This window comes from Erinaceus europaeus, chromosome 18, assembly GCF_950295315.1.
Source record: "Erinaceus europaeus chromosome 18, mEriEur2.1, whole genome shotgun sequence".
NCBI lineage: Eukaryota > Metazoa > Chordata > Mammalia > Eulipotyphla > Erinaceidae > Erinaceus > Erinaceus europaeus.
Genome location: NC_080179.1, coordinates 44,854,358 through 44,864,399, shown reverse-complemented (window position 1 = coordinate 44,864,399; position 10,042 = coordinate 44,854,358). Strand labels below are relative to the sequence as shown.

General features: G+C 46.3%; 1 protein-coding gene across 4 annotated transcripts in view; it reads left to right on the top strand.

Moving 5' to 3' along the window:
- The first annotated feature begins 558 nt into the window (after positions 1 to 558).
- EPB41L5 (erythrocyte membrane protein band 4.1 like 5) overlaps positions 559 to 10,042 on the top strand; it is a 114,153-nt gene continuing 104,669 nt past the window's right edge. For all 4 annotated transcript variants that reach the window (XM_060177983.1, XM_060177982.1, XM_060177981.1 and 1 more), the window contains exon 1: positions 559 to 702. The gene's annotated coding sequence lies outside the window, so the exon portion shown is untranslated. The remainder of the gene's footprint in view (positions 703 to 10,042) is intronic.

Genomic DNA, 10,042 nt, shown 5'->3' with positions numbered 1-10,042 from the left:
TCTCTCTCTAGGTAGAAGGTGAAACACTAGGTCACTGCTTGTGAAGCTTCACGTGGCCTCCTGCGGCTCCAACTCTGACCCACAAGCATGGCAAATCGTGCGCTCTATCGGGTGGGCTGGCTTTATTTATTTACCCCGGCTCCAACGGCTTTTTCTTCCTGATACTTATCATTCGACATGCTTTTGCTTATGATCTTACCTCTCCCCACCCCTATCAAAGTTCCTTTTACAAGGCTGTAAATGTCTGCTGAATGAATTTATTTTTGGAAGGACCAATGAATCTAGCAGCATCTGATGCTGGACTCCCACTCGGGGGTGTCCAGAGGGAGGAGGTCGGAGCGCCAGGATTGCGGTTCGGCCACAGGCTTTGCGCCCGCCGCAGACACCTGCGCCTCTTCCCAAGTGCCGCCGACCGGACAGAACTGTACAGGCTAAGCCAACCCGAGTCCGTCCAGTTGCGTGATTTCCGGGGCGGTGTCATTGCCCATTTAAGAGCAGCTCGCCCCGCCCCCCAGAGGGCGTGGCTTAGAGGGGGCTTTAAGGGGCGGGTCCGCGGGCAGCCGGGGTCGTGCGGGGGATTAGCGCGGTGGGCGTGCGTCTGTGGCCGCCATTGCTCCGTGTTCCCGCAGGAGCCGCCCCCTCCTCAGTCTCGTGCGGCACTGCCCTCTGACCCACTCGCCGCCGCGGCGCCTCTTCGTTCAGGTAAGCGCGCGGCCCAGCGCCCCCGGCTGCCGCTCGCCCCGCGGTTGTCCCCGGCCGCCCCGGGAGCTGCGGCCTCGCCCCGGGACCCTCTGGCCAGCGGCGGGGAAGCGCTGAGCCGGCCGCGGGGGTTGGGGGGTGGGGGTGGCCGATGGGCCGAGTTCCGGGCTATACCCGGTGGCGGGGTCGGGGACGGGGGGGGGGAGGGCCGAGGGCTGGGGACCGGGTAGGTCCGGGGAGACTGGGGTCGGGGTCCAGGGGGCCGGGGTCCAGGGGGCCGGAGTCGGGGGGGTGTCAGGAGTCGGGGGGGGGTCGTCTGTGGCCGGGGAGGAGTGTCCGGGGCCGGGGGGGGGGTGTCCGGGGCCGGGGGGGGGTGTCCGGGGCCGGGGGGGGTGTCCGGGGCCGGGGGGGGGGTGTCCGGGACCGGGGGCGCACACCGGTTTCTCGAGCTCCTCGGGGAGGGCGAGGCCGGCAGGTGCCCCGCGCGGAAGCCCGGGACCGAGGCCTCTTCCCGCCCCCTCCCCGTCTCTGGGCGGGGAATGAATTTTATTTTATTTTGATTTAATTAATTAATTATTTATTGCCACCAAGGTCGTCGCTGGGGCTTGGTGCCGGCATTAAGCACCACTGCTCCTGGCAATCACATTTTGCCTTAAAGTTTTTTTATTTTATTTTTATTTTTTTATTAGATGGGGCTAGAGAGAAATTGAGAAGGACAGGGGAGAGGGAAAGGGAGAGAGACAGACCTACAGGCCTGCTTCATGGCTCCTGAAACTTCACCCCCTGCTGGTGGGGACCAGGGGCTCAAACCCAGGACTTTGTGCTGGGTGATAGATGCGCTCAGCCAGGTGCGCCACCGCCTTTCCCAAGGGTGATGGACTTTTAATTGCTGCTTCTCTCTGTATCTGGGTGCTGAGAGTTTACGCAAGAGGGAGAGAACCCGCCTCTTTTTCATCCCAGTTGTTTATTTTATTTTTTTATGTTTTTTTTTAAATTTGTTTATTGGATAGAGACAGAAATCGAGAGGGGAGAGGGAGACAGGGAGAAAGAGGGGGCCCCGGTGGTGGCCCACCTGCTTGAGCGCACACATCACGGTGCACAAGGACCCAGGTTCAAGACCCCGGTCCTCACCTGAAGGGAGGAAGCTTCGCAAGTGGTGAAGCAGGGCTGCAGGTGTCTCTCTATCACCCTCTTCTCTCTCTCGATGTCTGGCTGTCTCTATCCAATAAATAAAGGAGAAAAAAAATAAAAGAGAGAGAGAGACACCTGCAGCCCTGCTTCACTGCTTGCAAAGCTTTCCCCCTGCAGGTGGGGACCAGGGCCTCGAACCCGAGTCCTTGCACGTGGTAAGCCACCTCCTCGCCATGAAAACACATGTCTTTTAGACGCCTGACAACATTGAAAACTAATATCCTGGTTAACTTCAGACCTCCAGGGCACTGGAGGGAAAGCCAGGGTGCTGTGGTCTCGCTCCCTCCCTTAAAAAGTCAGCCCACAACCAAGTCCTGGCAGTGAGGGGAAAAAGAAAACATCAGGAATATATATTTTTATTTTACTGAATTCTGTTATACATGTATCATTATTTTAACGAGAGAGACCACAGCACTGTTGATCTCTGGTTTATGGTGGTGCTGGGGTTTGAATTTGGAAACCCAGGCATGCAAGTCATTTTTTTAACCATTAGGCAATCTCCCAAGTCCTAGGGTTTTTTTTTTTCTCCTTCCTATTATTTTTTTAAAAAATATTCCCTTTTGTTGTCCTTGTTTTATTGTAGTTATCACTGTTGTTATTGATGTCGTTGTTGTTAGGACAGAGAGATGGAGAGAGGAGGGGAAGACAGAGGGGGAGAGAAAGGTAGACACCTGGAGACCCACTCCACCTCCTGTGAAGCGACTCCCCTGCAGGTGGGGAACCCATGGCTTGAACTGGGATCCTTACACCTGTCCTTGCACCTTGCGCCATGTGCGCTTAACTCACTGTGCTACTGTCCGACTCCATTCCTTCCTATTTTTATTGGATAGGACAGATGCACATTGAGAGGAGTGGGGAGATAGGGAGAATAAGGGAGACATATGCAGACCGCCTTCACCGCTCCTGAAGCATCCCCACTGCAGGTGGGGAGCGGGGGCTCAAACCCAGGTCCTTGTACATGGTAATGTGTGCATTTAACTGGGTGAGCCACCACCTGGCCCCAGGAGGCTTTATTTTTGTTGATTTGTTATTTATTTGAGAGCCAGAAGTCTAAAGGAAGGGGAAAGAGAAAGAAAGCGAAACACCTGAGTTACTGCTTCACTGTCTGGTGTGAAGTTTCCCCCTGCAGATGGGGACTTAGAGCTTAAACCCGGGTCCTTGACACTGTAATGTGTGCACTAAACCGGTGTGCCACTTCCCGACTCGAGTATCGGGTTTTTTTTTTTTTTTTTTGGTTTGTTTCTGTTTTCAAATTGATGATAAATTACCCATAGTTTAGTTTTTTTTTTAAGTTTTTATTCTCTTTTCTTGCCCTTGCTTTATTGTTGTAGTTGTTATTGTTGTTGATGTCGTTGTTGGATAGGACAGAGAGAAATGGAGAGAGGAAGGAAAGACAGAGGGGAGAGAAAGACAGACACCTGCAGACCTGCTTCACTGCCTGTGAAGTGACTCCCCTGCAGGTGGGGGGCCGGGGACTCGAACCAGGACCATTATGCTGGTTCTTGAGCTTCGCGCCACATGAACTTAACCCGCTGCCCTACCGACAGACTTTCGCATCTTCTCATTTCTGTATTGGCGTGACTGGGGCCAAAGATAGTGTCAGTGTGTCACTGGCGGTGTGTTGATCTGTTGCTGATCTGGAGAGCAGTTGCTTGCAGGGGAGATAGATGGCTTAGCTTTTTTTTTTTTTTTTTTTTTTTTCCTGCAATCTTACCAAAGCGCTGCTCAGCTTTGGTCTACAGTGGTAGGGGGGATTGAACCTGGGATCTTAGGGCATTGGGGTCTATTTCTCTAACCATTACGCTACCTCTCCCAGATAGCTCAGCTTTAGAGTGCAAGAGGCTTCAGGTTAAACTCCTGGTCACAACTATGACCGAGCTGAGCTGGAGGTGCTCCCTTTATCCAGAGTAATTAGAAGCCAGAGGGGCTGTGAGATAGAGCTGGTTTCTTCTGGTGCCCAGTACTGGTTCCAGCATAGGTGTGGGCACAGCATGGGTGACTCTGGGCTGGCTCCATGGTGACTGGAGTGATGCTCTGATAGTTCTCCCCCTCCCCCCCACACCTCCAGGGTTCTCTCTGGGGCTCTGTGCTGAACTACAGGTTCACTACTCCTGGAGGCCTTTTTTTTCTATTTTATTTGATAGAACAAAGAAGTTGACAGGAGAGAGCGATAGAGAGGGAGAGACACCTGCAGACCTGCTTCATTGCTTGTGAAGTGTCCCCCCTGCAGATGGGGAACTGGGGCTTGAACTGGGATCCTTGCACAGATCCTTGCGCTTCATACTATGTGTGCTTAACCTAGTGCGCCAGCCACCTTCCTCTCCCCTCTAAAGTGAAAAGCATAAAAAGGGGACCGGGAAGTGGCACACCTGGTTGAGCACACATTATCACGCACAGGGATCTGGGTTTAAGCCAGGCCAGGCTGGGTAGGGAGGTTTTAAGAGTGGTGAAGCACGTCTACAGGTGTCTTTCTCCCTAACTCCCCTCCCCTCTCAATTTCTCTGTCCTTTCAAATAAAAAATAGAAAGGAAGGAAAAAAAAAAAGAATGAAAAAGTGCGGTTGGGGAGGCAGCATAATGGTTCTACAAAAGACTTTTATGTCTGAGGCTGTGAGGTTCCAGGCTCAATCCCCAGTGCTTTAGTATCTGTCTCTTTCTTTCCCCACCTCATTAAAATAAAATAAATAACACACCCCCCCCCCCCAGAAAAAAAAAGAATGAAAAAAGTGGACTCAGGAGTGGTGGGATTGGGGATGGGTGAGTGGAGGCAGGCAGTGGCGCACCTGGTTAAGCACACACATTACAGTGTTCGAGGGCCTGGGTTCAAACCACTGGTCCCTGCCTGCAGGGGGAAAGCTTTTCGAGTAGTGAAGCAGGGCTGCAGGTGTCTCTCTGTCTCTTTCCCTCTATCTCCACATCCTCTCTCAATTTTTCTCTGTCTCTATCCAGTAAATAAATAAATATTTAAAAAAAGAGAGAAAGGGAATGGGTGAGCCCCTCTCTCCCCAAAAGGAAACTCAGTTTTAAGAAAGCTTATCAAGAGATACAGCCCCCAGTCATAGCTATACATTTCAGTCATCTTTTGAGTTTTAGATATTTGTTTTAAAACCTTGAGCTAATCTATTAATAGATAGCAGAAGAATTACTTGGACTTACATGTTTATGGAGCTTCTATCAAGGGGACCCATTAGTGCGCTGCACAAAAATTAGAAGTCAGATTAAAAGAAAAAAGAAAAAAACTACCGTGTCATTTTGGAGTCAAGTAAGTTTTTATTGGGTATCAGATTGCAGTGTCAGCTCGTGAGAGTGGAGAGGGAGACAGACTAGGTCACTGTCCATGCTTTTGTGAGGGAAGTACCCAGTTAAAACAACAACAACAGCAAACAATTGAGTATTTAGTTTTCATCGCAGTTAGAAATACAGGCCCCTGGGTACCAGAAGGAAAGCCTAGTGTAGACTCAAGGCATTCTGGGAGGCTTTGCTGAGGAAGACATTCTACCCAGAGACCTGAAGTCAGCCTTGTGAAATAGGTGAATGTAGGGGAGAGATCAAGTGGAAAAAGAACATTCTAGAAAGGTGGAACTAATAAGAAAGGAGGGAGGGAGAGGGAGGGGGGAAGGCAGCCCTAAATTAGGAAAGACAGTTGAGCTGTGGACTTGCAGAGCAGGTGGAAGCTGGTCAGGGAGCAGAGCCATCGCAGACTTTGCAACAAACAGGCATCAGGTTTTTGTTGGCTAAAAATTCATTGCTGCAGTAGGAAGAATAAAAGTGGGAAGGGGGGAATTTTTTTTTTTTTTCTAGCAACTAGATTTTAAACTTAATGACGTAATGTCATTGCCGGGGCTTGCTTATTCAGATAGAGACAGGGCAGAGGGAGAGAGGGAAAGCCGGCACCTCACCAAGGTGTCCTCCAGGTGGGTGGGGTAAGCCTGGGTGCTGCTTGTGACAAAGCAGGCTCACTGTCCAGACGAGCTGGCTTACCTGCCCTGAGGTGTGAATGTTTAAGGAAATACCAGGAGGTCTATAGCCCTCACCTGTGATAAGCTGACGTGGCAGTTTGCGTGTTCTTTTGCGTGTCAGTTACAGCTGTGTGTGTGTATATCCCACCCCATGGTGGAAGAACATTTTTTCTGATTTATTTGTCATTTACACACTTTGCTAGTGTCTAAGTCAATTGTCATTTATAAACAGCTGTGGTGGATGGCACTTTTTGTCCCTTTGTTTAACTACCGTTCCTGTTAATAAGCATATTTAACTCTTCTTACCCTGAAAACTTCTTAATTCTATAATTTGGAGCATCTGGAGGAGCAGTTCTTAGGAATGTCCTACCATATGAAGTTGAAAAACAAGATCAGAAGAGAAAACACTAAGCAGAGCTTGGACTGGAGTTTGGTGTAGTGCACCACAGTAAAGACTGGGGTGAGGGGTAGGGGAGGGTTCAGGTCCTGCAACAGGATGGCAGAGGACCTAGTGGGGGTTGAACTGTTATGTGGAAAACTGAGAAATGTTATGCATGTACAAACTATTGTACTTACTGTTTAATGTAAAACATTAATCCCCCAGTAAAGAAAAAAAAAAAAAAAGAATATCCTGCCAGAAATTGAATTCTTGAATCTTAGGGTATGCATGTTAATCTGTAGACAGGACAGTATGGAGGTGGATCTTTGTAGATTTTTTTTCCCCCCTCATGAAACTGGATGGTAAATTGGTGCTGTGGAGTTTTTCTTTCTCCCTTCTGTCTGAAATAAAAATAATCAGCTCAGGAGTAGTGGAATCAAGCACGTGTGAGGCCCTGACTCTGCCAAAAAAAAAAAAAAAAAAAAAAATCAGCACCCTACTATATACAGTGTGTTTCCTTTCAGTATTTTTTTTTTTAAATTTATTTTCCTCTTGTTCCTTCTAGTACTTTCTTAGGCCTTTTGGTTTAAATACTTTTATCTGGAATTTCTGTTTTTGCCTCCAGGGTTATCACTTGGGCTCCGTGCTACTTACTCCTGGAGGCCATTTTTTCCCATTTTGTTGCCTTTGTTGTTGCCCTGTTCTTGTTAATACTGCCATTGCTGCTGCTGTTGGATAGAACAGAGAGAAATGGAGACAGAAGGGGAAGACAGGGAGAGAAAGACAGACACCTGCAGACCTGCTTCACCACTTGTGAAGGAACCCCCCCCCCCCCCCCCGTAGGTGGGGAGCCGGGGAGCTCGAACTGGGATCCTTGCACTGGTCCTTAGCTTCATACCATATGCGCTTAACCTGCTGCACCACTGCCTGGCCCCTGGAATTAGTTTTCATATACATTTTATATTGCTTTTTTGCTTTTTTAAAGTTTTTTTTAAAAATTATCTTTATTTATTGGATAGAGACAGACAATATTTTATAAATATTTCAGTGTTTATCTTTAAAAAGTGAAAAGTACTTCTAAAATATTTAAAAAATACTATTAAAAAGTATATTTAACACCATTATTTTCTAAAAGAAAAGTGATAATTCCTTGGCTATTAGAAGCAATTCAGCACTCAAATATGTGTATATAAGTAATTTCCTTGGGCAGTTCAAATGGTGAATCTCATGACTTTCCTTTCCCAGTATATATCAGGAGGGAAGGGGGAGGAAATAGGGAGAAATCAGGAGGGAAGGGGGAGGAAATAGGGAGAGAGACAGAGAGACACCTGCAGCCCTGCGTCACCACTCTTGAAGCTTTTGCCCTGCAGGTGGGGACCGGGGGCTTGAGCCTGGGTCCTTTTGTACTGTGATGTGTGCAATCAACCAGGTGTGTGCCACCGCCCACCCCCATGTTATATTTCTATAAAAAGAATTTCTCAGAGCCGGGTGGTGGTGCACCTGATTAAGTGCAGGCATTTCACCATGCATGAGGACCCAAGGTAGAGCCCCCCCCCCCCCCCCGCAGGGGCAAAGCTTAAGGAGTGGTGAAGTAGTGCTGCGAGTTTCTCTTAGTCTCCCCCACCCCAGTGTTCTATCGAATAAAATAAAGTTAAAAAAAAAAAAGAACTATTGTGTTTTCCATTACAAAATGCATGGATGCTAAATCTGAAAGAAGCTATATTTTTTGTTAATAAATTTGGTTTAGTATTTTCATTTAAATGTATTTGTTAGGACAGAGAAATTGAGAGGGAAATTAGAGAGAGGGTGAAAGAGAGAGAGAGATACCTACAGCCTTGCTCATGAAGCTTGCCCCCTACAGGTGGGTACTGGCTCCTTGAACCCAGGTCCTTGTGCATTGTAGCGTGCTCAACTGGTGTGCCACCTTGTGGTCCCACGTTTTATTTATTTATTTATTTATTTATTTATTTATTTATTTATTTATTCATGAGAAAGGGAGAGAGAGACCATAACTCTTGCACATGACGCTGGAGATTGAAGGCAGGACTTCAAACTTGAAAGTCCCATTATGAACTTTATTTACTGTGCCACTTGCCAGGCCACTTGTATATTATTTTCAGGATGAAACTTATATCGTTTATAATTCTTGCTTCCTAAGATCCACAAGGTTGTGATGCAATTTGACCTAAAATTTCATTTTCTTAAAGAAAAATTTCACCATCTGCAGAAGTTCTCAGACGCTTAATACTTCTCACTGTAACAGCACTTGGTCAGTTAGCTCACCGCTTAGCTTCAGCTCGGAGTTCTCTGAACTATCTTCCTTGTCTTGTTCTGATTCAAATACTAGACAATATTTTATAAATATTTCAGTGTTTATCTTTAAAAAGTGAAAAGTACTTCTAAAATATTTAAAAAATACTATTAAAAAGTATATTTAACACCATTATTTTCTAAAAGAAAAGTGATAATTCCTTGGCTATTAGAAGCAATTCAGCACTCAAATATGTGTATATAAGTAATTTCCTTGGGCAGTTCAAATGGTGAATCTCATGACTTTCCTTTCCCAGTATATATGCATAAACTGGGGCATAACCGTGGATTTAAGCTCTTGAGTAATTTCTAAGACCTTGATAGCTATTTTAATATTTCAGCTTTTTATTTTAGTCACAACTACATCCAGTATGTATCAACTGGTCACATAAGATGTAAAATGTGAAACAACGAATGTATGACTTTTCATTTTGGAATAACCTACACTGTATAGAAACTGTAGCAGAGTGCAGCCTTCCTCAGCACCATCTGATCGGCTTCCCAGGCCCTTTGTTTATTTTTTTCAGTGACAGATGACTTCTTATTTGAGTGAGTTTTATGTGATCGATTCTTTGACATAGTAGAAAGTACTGGGTTTCAGACTCACTTCATACTGCAGACCAAGTGCCTTATCAAGTGCAAGGCCCTGGGTTCTGGCTCTGGGAGCACTTGGGCAGGGAGAGGGAGAGCTGCTGTGGTTATTGGAGCAGTGCTATGACAACTCTCATGCTCTCGCCCTCTAAAATAATAAAGAAAACTGACCCCTCTCTGTTGTATTTTAACAAATAGTTTACTTGCTCATTTGTTTTAATGAGACAGAAACACAGAGGCCAGGGCCAGAGCACTGCTCAGCTCTGGCTATTGATGGTGTTGGGGATTGGACCTGGAGCTCAGAGCCTCAGACATGAAGGTCTTTTGCATGCCCATTATGCTGTCTCCCTAACCCTGTGTTGATTTCTTGAATACCTGAGGCCCTGAGTTTACTTCCAGATGTCACACACATAAAATAAAGAGAAAAAAAACAAGATTTAGAGTTAGAAAGTCAAGAGTTTAAGTACCTACCTTTGCTATTTACTAATCATGGGTTTGTCTAGTGGTTTATTTTCTCTGACCCTGAATTTACTCACTGAGACAATACTTTGGTTTGTTCTCTTCTCTAACAGTTAATTATTTTATTTTATTTTGGTAAGGGAATGGGGAGAAACAAGATTGTCAACACTACAGAACACTACAAGAATCCTCATGGCTGAAGGTTCTGTGGATGCCAGGGATTTATTTACTAAGCATTTATTGAACTACTTGGTTATGAAATATTCTGGGTAGTTAGCAGGTAGGAAGTAGGACTTGTGTTCCCCACAGGATTTATGGAGTAAAGGCACAAGTCATATAATGAATAATTAAAGTCCAACTAGTGAAGCAGGAAATTGTTTTCAGGATTGTGTGGAAGTATGGTGATGGTAGTGACTAAATCTCTGGATATCAAAATGTTTCTCTGGAGAGATTGT